The sequence below is a fragment of the Rhinatrema bivittatum genome, chromosome 5 (genome assembly GCF_901001135.1).
Source record: "Rhinatrema bivittatum chromosome 5, aRhiBiv1.1, whole genome shotgun sequence".
NCBI lineage: Eukaryota > Metazoa > Chordata > Amphibia > Gymnophiona > Rhinatrematidae > Rhinatrema > Rhinatrema bivittatum.
The window spans coordinates 2889307-2902916 of NC_042619.1; the positions used below are offsets into that span (position 1 = coordinate 2889307).

The following is a 13610-nucleotide window of genomic DNA, read 5'->3' on the forward strand; positions in this document are numbered from 1 at the left end:
TCTAATGCTTCTACATCCTCAGAGGATTCAATGAAAATAGTGCATGAAAAGAAGGGGAAAGACTATAACGTTTCAAGTACTTTAACTCAAAAACCTCCAATGCAACCTAGAGCATGTGAGTTACAAGCACCGGCTGGTTGTTCAACAATGCCCTCTCGTACAAAAAAGGCATTTTTTCAGTTGTCCCAATCGTTAGCAGGGTTTTATGAAACTCTTCAATCATACTTCAAGATGTCTAACGATACCTCTGTCAGTTCCCCGGAACAGAAGACACATACTACTAGAGAACTGTCGGTGGAGCCTTCGGCATCCCCAACAACAAAGCGACCAACTTCACCAATTCAGAGGCAGGATACACCTCTCGATTCCCCTTCTCCACAAGCGTCCCCATCATCATCTACGGCAGGGGTGGGCAATTCCGGTCCTCGAGGGCTGCAAACCAGTCGGGTTTTCAGGATATCCTTAATGAATATGCATGAGAGAGACCTGCATACACACTGCCTCAGTTGTATGCAAATCTATTTCATGCATATTCATTAGGGGTATCCTGAAAACCCGACTGGCTTGCAGCCCTCGAGGACCAGACTTGCCCACCCCTGATCTACGGGATTCCCATCGGACCCGCAGGAATAACCGCAGGAACCGTATTCCCCTCCAGAAGACCTTACATATCCCAAATTTTTTGAAAAATTGGGTGCAGTACTACATCTAGAGGTCCAAAAAGAGACAGACCCTAGATCAGAAACCTTTGGTCTCCTAAAGATTTTTGACACTCCAAGAGAACCAACATCTCTTCCACCACAAGATCTCTTACTTACAGTCTTACAGAAATCGTGGGAAACACCTTACGCTCTGTCAGCAGTTTCAAGGAAAACGGATATAAAATTTCGTATGAGAAAAACAACACCTTACTCCATACCCCAACTACCGCATGCTTCAATTGTGGTAGTCGGCGATGCAAAGATTCAAGAAATCAAAGTTACATACCTCATATCCACCGGGCAAAGATAACAGATATTTAGATGAGTTTGGCAGGAAAATATACCACAACTCAATGTTGAATGCCCGCATTATGCACCATCAATTCTACATGGTACAATACCTATATGAGTGTATTCAAGCTACAAAAGGTATGCTTTCCTCAATGGCGGATCAGATACCTCCGCCTCTTCATGACATGGAGGAGTGTTCTCGACACCTTCTGAGGTCAATATATGAGGCATATGAAACATCTTCCAGGGCGTCTGCAACAGCTATTGCAGCCCGAAGGCTGGCATGGTTACGCTCCAGTACGATACGGGAAGATTTACATGAGAAACTAACGAATCTCCCGTGTACAGGAGACAACCTGTTCGGAGAACTATTTCAAGACACAGTCAGCAAATTAAGAGGAAGCTCTAGCAGTCCAATCCTTTAACATCACAACCTCACTACTCGACCACGCGTCGTTATGTGGGATCTACTCGTAGACAAACCTATGCCCTTGGACCTTACAGGTCTTATCAATCCTTTCGTACACAGGCGTATCCATCTTACCAGCGCCCTCCACCGCAACAACACAACCCAACTCAACGTAAGGGTAAGCCACGTAATCAGACAGACACAACAACCAACTGCTGCAGTAAAATCAACGCCATCTTTTTAATAAACCAGCCACCACCACTACATCAAGCACCACCTGGCAGAATTCATTCTTGCCTGGCAACCTGTGAGAGAATAACAACCGATCAATGGGTTTTAGACATAGTACGTCAAGGCTATCAACTCCAATTCACCACAAAACCCATACTACCTCACTTCTCCACTCTAAAGAGTCAAAGTTTCCAACCACAACTGGGGGAGGAAATTGCATTGTTTCGCAAACAGCAGGCCATTTGACGGATTTTCCCGAAAACCTAAAAGGCAGGATTTTATTCCCCATACTTCCTCATACCCAAAAAGTCGGGTGGCCTTTGCCCCATATTAGATCTACGGGAATTAAACAAATTCCTGACCAAAGAAAAATTCAAGATGGTATCCTTGAAATCAATCCTACCTCTGATTCAACCCAACGACTGGATGTGTTCCATCGATCTAAAAGATGCTTACACACATATTCCAATCCATCCATCCATCCTCGTGGTGATACCTGTGCTTCCTCTACAAGCATCATCACTACCAGTACAAAGTTCTTCCCTTTGGACGTTCGGCTGCACCCAGGGTTTTTACTAAATGTAGGGTTGTGGTGGTGGCTCATCTCAGACAACAAGGAAACATATATATAGAAACATAGAAATGACGGCAGAAGAAGACCAAATGGCCCATCCAGTCTGCCCAGCAAACTATGCACTTTATCCATTTTTTTTTCCTTTTTCTCTCCCCCACCTGTTACTAATGGCTTCCAGTACCCTCCGGCCCTAATTCCCCTCCACCCCACCACCAATGTAGAGAGCAGTGCCGTATCTGCATCCAAGTGAACATCCAGCTCAATTAGGGGTAGCAACCGCTATAACAAGCAGGCCACACCCCTGCCCCATACTCTTACCCACCCCTGGTTTGTTTTTTGTTTTTGGAGATGGCAGCCCTCCATCCTTCCGCTCCATGAAGGTGGAACACCAACCACTGGCCACTGGCATCCCGCTCCGTGAATGCCTCTGTGGCTACTGCCGCTCTGTGCAGTGTTTTGCTGCCTCCTCTTTATTTATGCCCTCTAGACTTGATGGATCTACAGTGTTTATCCCACGCCCCTTTGAAGTCCTTCACAATTTTAGACTTCACCACTTCCTCCGGAAGGGCATTCCAGGCATCCACCACCCTTTCCGTGAAGAAATACTTCCTGACATTGGTTCTTAGTCTTCCTCCCTGGAGCCTCAGCTTGTGACCTCTGGTTCTGCTGATTTTTTTCTGACGGAAAAGGCTTGACGTTGTCTTTGGATCATTAAAGTTTTTCAAGTATCTGAAAGTCTGAATCATATCACCCCTGCGCCTCCTTTCCTCCAGGGAGTACATATTTAGATTCTTCAATCTCTCCTCGTATGTCATCCGATGAAGACCCTCCACCTTCCTGGTCGCCCTTCTCTGTACCGCTTCCATCTTGTCTTTGTCTTTTTGTAGATACGGTCTCCAGAACTGAACACAGTACTCCAGGTGAGGCCTCACCAAGGACCTGTACAAGGGGATAATCACTTCCCTTTTCTTACTCGATATTCCTCTCTCTATGCAGCCCAGCATTCTTCTGGCTTTTGCTATCGCCTTGTCGCATTGTTTCGCAGACTTCATATCATTAGACACTATCACCCCAAGGTCCCTCTCCTGCTCTGTGCACATCAGCCTTTCCCCCCCCCCCATCAAATACAGTTCATTCGGATTTCCACTCCCCATATGCATGACTTTGCACTTCTTGGCATTGAATCTCAGCTGCCATATCTTCGACCACTCTTCCAGTTTCCTTAAATCCCGTCTCATTCTCTCCACTCCTTCCGGCGTGTCCACTCTGTTACAGATCTTAGTGTCATCCGCAAAAAGACAAACCTTGCCTTCTATCCCGTCCGCAATGTCGCTCACAAAGATATTGAACAGGACCGGTCCCAACACCGATCCTTGCGGTACACCACTTAAAACCGCTCTCTCTTCAGAGAAAGTTCCATTTACCATCACACATTGTCTTCTGTCCGTCAACCAGTTTGCAATTCAGGTCACCACCTCGGCACTCACTCCTAAGCTTCTCGTTTTATTCACCAGTCTCCTGAGGGATAACAATCTTTCCATATCTGGACGATTGGCTAATAATTGCCTCAACTCCGAGCATCTTAATCGATCATCTCCATCAGGTGATAGACTGATGACAGGATCAACTTTCAGAAATCACACCTACAACCAACTGCAATTCATAGGAGCATGCCTAGACACCACTTGCAACCGGGCATACCTACCAAACGACAGGATAACACAATTGCGTCATCTTCTCCATGTGTTGGACCATACTCAGAGACCTTCAGCAAGACAAATCTTAGTAGTCCTAGGCCACATGGCAGCGGCTATTTTTATGGTTCTCAACACCAGGCTACACATGAGACGCCTGCAATGGGGACTAAAACGCCACTGGAAACAACACTCACAACCATTGACACAGAAGTTATCATTGACCTCCGAGATGAGACGGGACATAGCATGATGGCTCCTAGACTCCACCCTGTCCAAGGGGGCATTATTCAGTTCCCCTCCTCACAACGCACTTAACCACAGATTTATTTATTTATTTATTTATTTGTTGGTTTTTATATACCGACATTCGTTGGAACATCATGCCGGTTTACATTGTAACAAATTAACAAGAGAGTGAAATACAATAAACAGATGCGTCTCGCAAGGGATGGGGGAGCACATCTCAAGATTTACGAAACACAAGGGTTATGGACAATCTCTGAACAGACCCTACAAATAAATTTATTAGAACTCAGAGCGATTCGAAATCACTACGTTTCAGTACCACCTGAAAGGTCGCAGGGTCATGATATACACTGACAATCAAGTGGCAATGTTTTACATCAACAAGGAGGGTCCGGTTCATGGTCCCTTTGCAAGGAGACCCTGGCAATCTTCGAACATGCTCACCGAAATTGCATACATCTGCAAGCAACTTACCTACCAGGAGTGGCAAATACAAGAGTGGACAGGCTAAGCCTCATCTTTCATCCTCACGAATGGGCACTCAATTCGGAAGTCGCCCAAGACATATTCATACAGTGGGGGACGCCTGCGATTGCAACGGAGATCAACGCTCAAGTTCCCAAATTCTGCTCGATAAGACCAAGCCAATTCAGGATCGCTCAGGACGCCTTCCTCATCCCGTGGACGACAGGCCTCCTGTATGCCTTTCCTCCCATACCATTCATAACAAGGACAATTCAAAAGTGCATAGCAAACAAAGCTCAACTTGATACTCATAGCCCCGGCTTGGCCGAGGCAACCGTGGTACAGTTTCCTTCTCAGACTGTCCATCACGGACCCAATTCGATTACCGAATCGTCCAGATCTTCTCTGCCAAGATCAAGGAATGCTCCTACACCCACTACACTCATCACTTCACTTGACAGCGTGGAGATTGAAAGGCTCCTTTTAACGGAACAGGGAGTTTCCCCTTCGGCACAGTTCATCTTGTTAGAATCCAGGAAACTCTCAACGAGGAAAACTTATAGCTATAAATGGAAATGCTACTCTACCTGGTGCACTTCCAAAGCGTACCACCATTGGACTGCTCACCTGAGCTGCTCATGGATTATCTTCATACACTGTACGCAGCTGGTCTAGCAACATCATCCATTCGAGTCCATCTCTATGCCATAGGTGATGAGATGGACTCTATATTCCTATATCCAATCAATTGGATATAGGACTCTATATTCCTATATCCAATCAATTGGATATAGGACTCTATATTCCTATATCCAATCAATTGGATATAGGACTCTATATTCCTATATCCAATCAATTGGATATAGGACTCTATATTCCTATATCCAATCACCCCTTACTATCCCGTTTCATTAAGGGGTTAACTCACCTTCGTCCTCCGATCTCTAAGCCTCCAGTTCCGTGGAACCTCAACATAGATCTTGAACAGCTCATGCTTTCCCCATTTGAACCCATGGACTCGGCACACATTAAATACCTCACATGGAAGGTGGTATTCCTTGTGGCAATAACATCAGCACGACGAGTCAGTGAATTACAGGCCTTGGTCCATTACTCTCCATATTTACAGTTTCATCACCAGAAGGTGGTTCTCTGAACTCACCCGTCCTTCCTACCAAAAGTGGTTTCTCAGTTTCATCTCAATCAAACCATAGAACTACCCATCTTTTTCCCTAAACCTCACACAAATGATAGGAAAAAATTACTGCATACACTAGATTCCAAAAGAGCTTTAGCATACTACAAAGACAGAACAAACTCGGACTCCCAAGTTTCTCAACTCTTTGTCTCTTTCGACCCAAATGCGCCTGCCTACCAGTGGCTAAATGCACCATCTCCAGCTGGATAGCACAATGCATCACGTTCTGCTACCACAAGCAAAAACTACAGCTAAATTCTGTTCCTAACGCTCACCAAGTCAGAGCAGTGGCAGCTTCCTTGGCACACCTTAAGAGTGTACAGCCCATAGACATTTGTAAGGCAGCTACATGGTCATCGCTCCATACCTTCACATCGCACTACTGCCTTGATCAACAAGCAGCCACTGATGCGAAGATAGGGCACGCAATCCTGCAATCTCTATCCTCCTCAACGGTGACTGCCACACTATTAATGATCACGTACAACCATATATATCATAATGTGATCGGGAGCTTGGGACTCCATGACAGCATGGCTAATTCAGTCCTGCTATCAACGGGAAAAAGCAAGTTTGCTTACCGTAAACGGTGTTTCCGTAGATATCAGGATGAATTAGCCATGCTGACCCACCCTCCTCCCTGGCAGTCGCAGATTCGACTACACTACAGCTTAATCACAGACTGAGGAGATTCCGTTACTTTCCTGCGCGGGAACACACGCAGAGAGCAAAAATCTAATCTCTGTTTTGACAAGCTCCGCCTCCCGGACCTGATTGACAGATCCCATGACAGCATGGTTAATTCATCCTGCTATCTATGGAAACACCGTTTACAGTAAGCAAACTTGCTTTTATGCTTTATTGTCACTTTATTCTTTGTTAGGTGAGGGTCAGCACATGTGATTCAGGTGAGGTTTTGTGCTGGCGGGTAGGGCTCTATAGCAGCCTGGCTTGGTCCATTTTCCTAATAGGAGGTATATTGGTGTTTTAAGGCCTGGTGCAATATTTTCAGTGTTGCCTTTTCTTAGCTAAGGTGGTTACTGTTTTGAGTGCTGGAAGTTGGTGCTGTTCTGGTATGGGAGGTTTACTATTTTATATAATTTATGTTCAGAGAAAGTACTCTTATCTTTCCCTTGTGTCATTCTTAACAATAAAAATAATACTGGGCCTTTTTTTTTTTTTTTATTTCCGGCATAGATTGTAACGAGCAGTGTGTGACACACTGCTCGTTACAATCTATGCCGGAGAGGTTGAGACCCTCTGCTTTAGACAATGTGAAAAATGTGCAAGGGTGGGAAGACTTGAAAAGCACTGATCATGTGGCACTGTACAAAGCTGTGAAGGGAGTGTCTGTAAAGGGTGTGCATTCTTGCACTCTGCGTCTGCTTTCAGCTGCGTATTCCCTGCAGTTTTCCTCTTGTCTCTTTCCCTTTGACCCAGTACATTCCTCTAGGGAGCTGAGAAATGCTCGAAAAGGAGGGGAGGCAGAAAACAAGACTAAGAGCCTTGGTCAGTCACCAGAATAGATGTGTTGAATCTAAATTGTATGATGCATAGGGCAAGAGGTGGATTGGCAGAGCTGAGCATGTGTGGGTCTCAGTATTGGCATAGGGAGTGCTGCAGGGCAGGAATGAGGTGCATTGGCAGAACTGAACATGTGTGGGTCTCAGTATTGGAATAAGGAGTGCTGCAGGGCAGGAATGAGGTGCATTGGCAGAGTTGAGCATGTGTGGGTCTCAGTATTGGAATAGGGAGTGCTGCAGGGCAGGAATGAGGTGCATTGGCAGAGCTGAGCATGGTGTAGCAGTGGCTGCTGTGGGTCAGTAGTACTTGGCATTACCAGAGTAATGATGATGGATAGACAGTGCTGGTGTTTAGTCTTTGGATCCTGTGGCAGGAGACTGAAGGGTACTAGCAATAAGATGAATTCACTGCCTTGTGACATGAGAATATTTTGCTCCTAAGTTGAAACACATTGCATTCAAAGCTTCTCTTACAAATCTTTAGTCTCCTTGCACTTTCCTTTGGCTCAGTTCATGGATTTTGACCTGGACCCTGCATGCTCTCCTTTGATTGTGCAGGAGAGACCCGCATACTCTCCGTTGGTCAATGTGTGGGGCAACCCTACGTGCTGTCCTTTGGTTGATGTGTGGGGCAGCCCTGAGCACTATCTTTTGGTTGTGCGGGGCAGTCTTGCGCGCACTCCCGTGGTTGAGTGGGGGAGCCCTGAGCACTATCTTTTGGTTGTGTGGGGGAGCCTGCATGCGCTCTCTTAGTTGCACGGAGCAGCCCTGCGCGCGCTCCCGTGGTTGTGCGGGGCAGCCCTGCGCGCGCTCCCGTGGTTGTGTGGGGGAGCCCTGAGCACTATCTTTTGGTTGTGTGGGGGAGCCTGCATGCGCTGTCTTAGTTGCGCGGGGCAGCCCTGCTCACTCTTCTGTGGTTGAGTTCCCTAGAGTTTTCCTGAACTCTTCCCTGCTAACAGGTTTTGGCTCTTTTCGTGTCGGGAGAGACTCTGCAGTCTCCTTTTATGGCTTGGAGCTTGTTGTCTTTCCTAAGTTGGTAAGGAGAGTGTAAATGTGTTTTTTTTTTCTGGCTCTGCACTTCTTTTTCTCTGCCAGCTGCAAAGGATCACTGGCAGTGTTATCCAGCTCCTCACTGCTGCCAGCCACATTACAAAACTCCCACACATTGGCAGGCTGCACCTCCCAGAGCATGTCCAGTGAGGGGGGGGGATTCAGCATCTGTCTGAACCCACAGATATCTGGGAGGAAGAAAGGGGCTGAGTCCCTGTCTGAAATTGGGGGAAGGGGGTGTTGAAATTGGTCCCACTGCACACTGAGAGTATTGGTGCTTGCTGTAAACTCTAAGATGAATTATCAGTAAAGCTAGGGTGAGAAGCTATCACATCATTTGAAACTGATTCAATCTCATCTTAAACATAGACATAAATGCAGCCAGGACAGATTCTTCTAGGAGCACCTTCCACAATTTTACTCCTCAGTTTAAGGACTCCTCTCTCTGGGACAGGGATACCTCCATCTCTCTGATCTCACAGGGACCCCAGCTTTACTACTGAGTGTAAGGATTTCTCTCACTGGGACAGTGTTATCCCAGGACAAACAAGAGGCTAGTCCTCGCATATGGGTGACGTCACTGACGGAGCCCTATCACGGAAAACTTTCTGTCAAAGTTTCTAGAAACTTTTGACTGGCACACTGAGCATGCCATGATCCCTCAAGCCACAGGGGTCTCCCTTCAGTCTTCGTTTTTCCATGCTGCAGTTAGCATCGCAGTAAAGGAGACCTGTGTGAATCTCTTCACACAAACTTGTGAATAAAAAAAGTTGAAATCTTTCTCAAATTTCATCCCCTACATAGGGGTCTCCCTCCGACCACCAGCCGGTGAGTAAAAACTTTTTCCCGCTCGATTCGAGTAACTTAATGTTTTGGTCAGAAGGCCGTCGACAGCTGTCCGGGCTTCAAAAAATGCCCAAACTGCACTCGCACAATGTCAATTACCGACCCGCACGCCGAGTGTGTTTTGTGCCTAGGGCAGTCGCATGATGTCTCTTCCTGCCCGCAGTGTGCGGAGATGACCGCCAAAGGCAGAAAGACCCGACAGGAAAAAATGGAACATCTTTTCCATATACAACTTATGCCTTCGACGTCGACCCAATCGTCTCCGGCTGGAGCGTGAAAACGATTAGTTATTCGTAAACATCGCACGGATGGCTCAGGAGACCGACTATCCCCGACTTGGTCTGCGGCTTCAGTAAAATCGACATCCATGCTTGAAAAAGCCACTGAACATCGACAAAATCGACATCGACGTACTTCGATGCCAGAGGCCTTGCTATTGCCCAGAGAACCATCACCAAAAAGACCTCGTCTACAAGAACTATCGAGGCCTACTACTCCGAGGCGTTCCCCACCTCCAAAGGTGCCGGGCTTCGAGCCACCACAGGGCTCTGTGGAAGAGCCGATGACGCCTTCTCTGCCACCACCTATAGCTGCTCTGACTTCACCAGCTATAAGGGATGAACTGGACAGATTTATCCGCCAGGCAGTGAGAGAAGCTCTGAGACCTTGGTCCATCAACACTTCTGGAGCTGATGCCTGTACCGATGCCGATGCCATCTCCGATACCGGATTTGTCAATATTTCAGCCACTGATGATGAAGCTCAATGCCCTCATCAGAGCTCTTCCAGTGCAGCCCATCACTCCTATTCTAGTCGGTGACGATGATGCTTCCGGTACTTCTGTACCATCTGAACCTCGACTGGGACCCTCCGGACTCTCCTGACCAAGAATTCCAGCTTCTCCATCGATGCCATTCTTTTCACCACAAAAACCTTTGATGCCATCGAAACCTCCTCAAGTTTCTCCTCCAAAACATACTCCATCAGACTCTTGGGAAGATAGAGACACCGACACATCTTCAGAGGACTTCATGTCTGAATCTTCCCCTCCTGAGGACAGAAAAAAGTCACCCCCAGAGAAACATGTCTTTTACCACTTTTGTAAAAGAAATGGCTGATACTATTCCATTTAAACTAGTGTCTGAAGAGGATACCAGACAACAGACCATAGAGGTTTTCAGTTTGTAGACCCTCTTAAGGAAGTATTAGCTATTCCAATACATGAGGTCCTGGTAGAACTACAGCACAGATTATGGGAACACCCATGCTCAGTTCCACCGGTAAATAGAAGGATGGATACCACCTATTTGGTGCAGCACATCCTCGGCTATCAGAGAGCCCAACTTACACATCAATCCGTGGTGGTGGAATCGGCTCAGAAAAAATCAGAGAGTACAGCCTCATTCATCGACTCCACCAGGAAAAGATCAAAAGTTCTTGGATACTCTGGGCAGGAAAGTTTTTCAAGGCTCAATCCTTACTTCCAGAATAGCGTCATATCAACTTTATATGATGCAATATCAGCGCATCCTCTGGAAGCAGATGCAACAATTGGCTGAGACTCTGCCTCAACAATATCAGGGCTTAGCTAATGACATTATCCACAAAGGTTTGGAAGCAGCAAGCATGAGGTCCATGCTGCCTATGACAGTTTTGAAACCTCTTCAAGAGTAGCAGCAACTGGTATCGGTGCACGTCGTTGGGCCTGGCTCAAGGCTTCAGACCTCAGGCCTGAAGTCCAAGAAAAGCTGGTAGATTTACCTTGTGTGGGCGATAACCTCTTTGGAACAAGAGTTCAAGACGCAGTAGCCCAACTCAAAGAACACTCTGAAACTCTGCGTCAACTATCAGCAATAGCACAAGATATATCATCTGCCTCACGCCGCATGACATGAAAGGATACCAGAAAACCCTACCTTAGGCCACATAGGTACTATTTGCCAGCACCCCACGGTAGAGCATCAAGACCACTACAAAGATCGCAGACTAGATAACAGAGGGCTTCTAGGCCTCAGCCTCCCCCTCAAACAGGCCCAGCATCAGGCATTTGAAAAACAGCCAGAGGACAGCAGCCACTTCACCAACCCCAAACCAACCATACCAGTGGGAGGTCGACTCTCTCTCTTTCACACCCATTGGTCAAATATCACAACAGATCAATGGGAACTATCAATTATAACAAAAGGTTACCAACTCAATTTTCTCACAGTACCAAAAGACTTCCCGCCACAGTCTCTTTGGATACACAAGGATCATATCACTCTTCTGCAAGCAGAATTTATCCACCCTTCTGAGAGCCAGGGCCGTGGAACCAGTTCCCTGACCTCATTCCAAAGAAAACAGGAGGCCTACGTCCCATCTTAGACCTCCAAAATCTCAACAAATTTTTACGGAAAGAGAAGTTCAGAATGGTTTCCTTAGGCACCATGCTTCCTCTTCTTCAAGCAGGAGCCTGGCTCTGTTCTCTGGATCTGCAAGATGCTTACGCTCACATTCCAATATTCCCCCCTCATCGCAAGTTCCTGCATTTCCTGGTGGGTCATCAGCATTACCAATACAGAGTTCTGCCATTCGGACTTGCCTCAGCACCCCGAGTATTCACAAAGTGCCTAGCAGTAGCAGCGGCTCATTTGCACAAGGACTGTGTAAACATTTGTCCTTACCTAGACGACTGGCTCATCAGAAACCAATCACAGCAAGGAGCTCTCGCTTCTCTCAGGCGCACAATCAATCTGCTCCACTCATTGGGATTTCTAATCAGCTATCAAAAATCCCACTTCCTCCCATCGCGTCTGCTACAATTCATTGGAGCAGAGTTGAACACCATAATGTCAAGAACGTTACTCCCGGAAGACCGGGCGGAGACACTCTCCTCCTTAGCAAACTCTCTGCGCTTAAAGAACCAGGCGACAGCACATCAGTTTCTTTTTTTTTTTAATTTATATTTTACTGCATTTTAATATTTTAACAGGAACATCTACAATGTAATTGCATATAATCCAGATAGCAAACAGACATATGTTTCAAAGAAAAGAAAATTTCCCAAAGAATATCCTTTTAACAATATCTGGTTATGCACACATTGATTCATCTCAAAGGAAATGAGGGAGACCAAGAATAAGAAAAAAATAGATACATTTAAGAAAAATTGTTATATCAAATATATCTGACCTGTAACCTCAACTTTCTATATTTCAACATTCCTTTAGGAGGATTTTAGAATCATGAAGAAGAATCCAAATAAGCACGAAGTTGCATTGGATCATTAAATACATACTTAGTATCACCACAAAGCAAGATACAACGACAAGGAAATCTCAAAATAAATTTAACTCCCTTATTTGTCTCCTCAGCACATCAGTTTCTAACTTTACTCGGCCACATGGCCTCCACAGTTCATGTCACTCCTATGGCCAGGTTAGCCATGAGAATAACCCAATGGACATTAAGATCACAGTGGATACAAGCCATTCAACCAATGTCCTCTCCAGTTCAAATAACCCACCAACTATGTTCTTCTCTCCTCTGGTGGGCAAACAAGAACAACTTTATTTATTTATTGTTTTTTTATACTTCTTGCGCAAAGGCCTACCTTTCCAACAGGGAGGAATAGCCTAGTGGTTAGAGCAGTGGGCTACGAACCAGGAGACCAGGATTCGAGTCCCACTTTTGCTCCTTGTGACCTTGGGCAAGTCACTTTACCCTCCATTGCCTCAGGTACAAAGATTGTAAGCCCTCTGGGGATAGGGAAATACCTACAGTACCTGGATTCCGATCTGATATCTTAGATCGAATGTCGGTATATAAAAATAATAAATAAAAATAAATAAACCGGTTCCACAAGTCACTTTAACTACAGATGCATCCACCTTAGGTTGGGGAGCTCACACAGACAATCTCCAAACTCAAGGTACAAAACTCAAAGCACACAAGACTGGTCTGATACAAATGGACAACACAGTTGCCATGTGGTACCTGAACAAACAGGGAGGTACAGGCTCGTATCTCCTGTGTCAAGAAGCCGCACAGATTTGGGACTGGGCCCTGACACATTCCATGTTTCTCCAGGCCATCCAGCGGGCATTCACAACATACTGGCAGACCATCTCAGTCAGCAATTCCAACTTCACGAGTAGTCCCTGGATCCCTTAGTGGCAACCAGGATATTTCAATGTTGGGGTCAACCAACAATAGACCTCTTTGCATCCGAACTGAATCACAAAGTGGACAACTTTTGCTCCCTGTACATGCAGAGAAATCAATTGGCCAGGGACACCTTTGCTCGCCCCTGGAACTCAGGTCTTCTATACGCGTATCCCCCGATACCGCTAATAACCAAGACTCTAGTGAAGCTACAACAGGACAAAGGGTCCATGATA

At 46.1% G+C, this 13610-nt stretch overlaps 1 protein-coding gene across 5 annotated transcripts in view; it reads left to right on the forward strand.

Moving 5' to 3' along the window:
- The window catches only part of ILK (integrin linked kinase), a 261691-nt gene that overhangs the window by 60362 nt on the left and 187719 nt on the right, over positions 1-13610 (forward strand). The gene's annotated exons all lie outside the window — the stretch shown is intronic.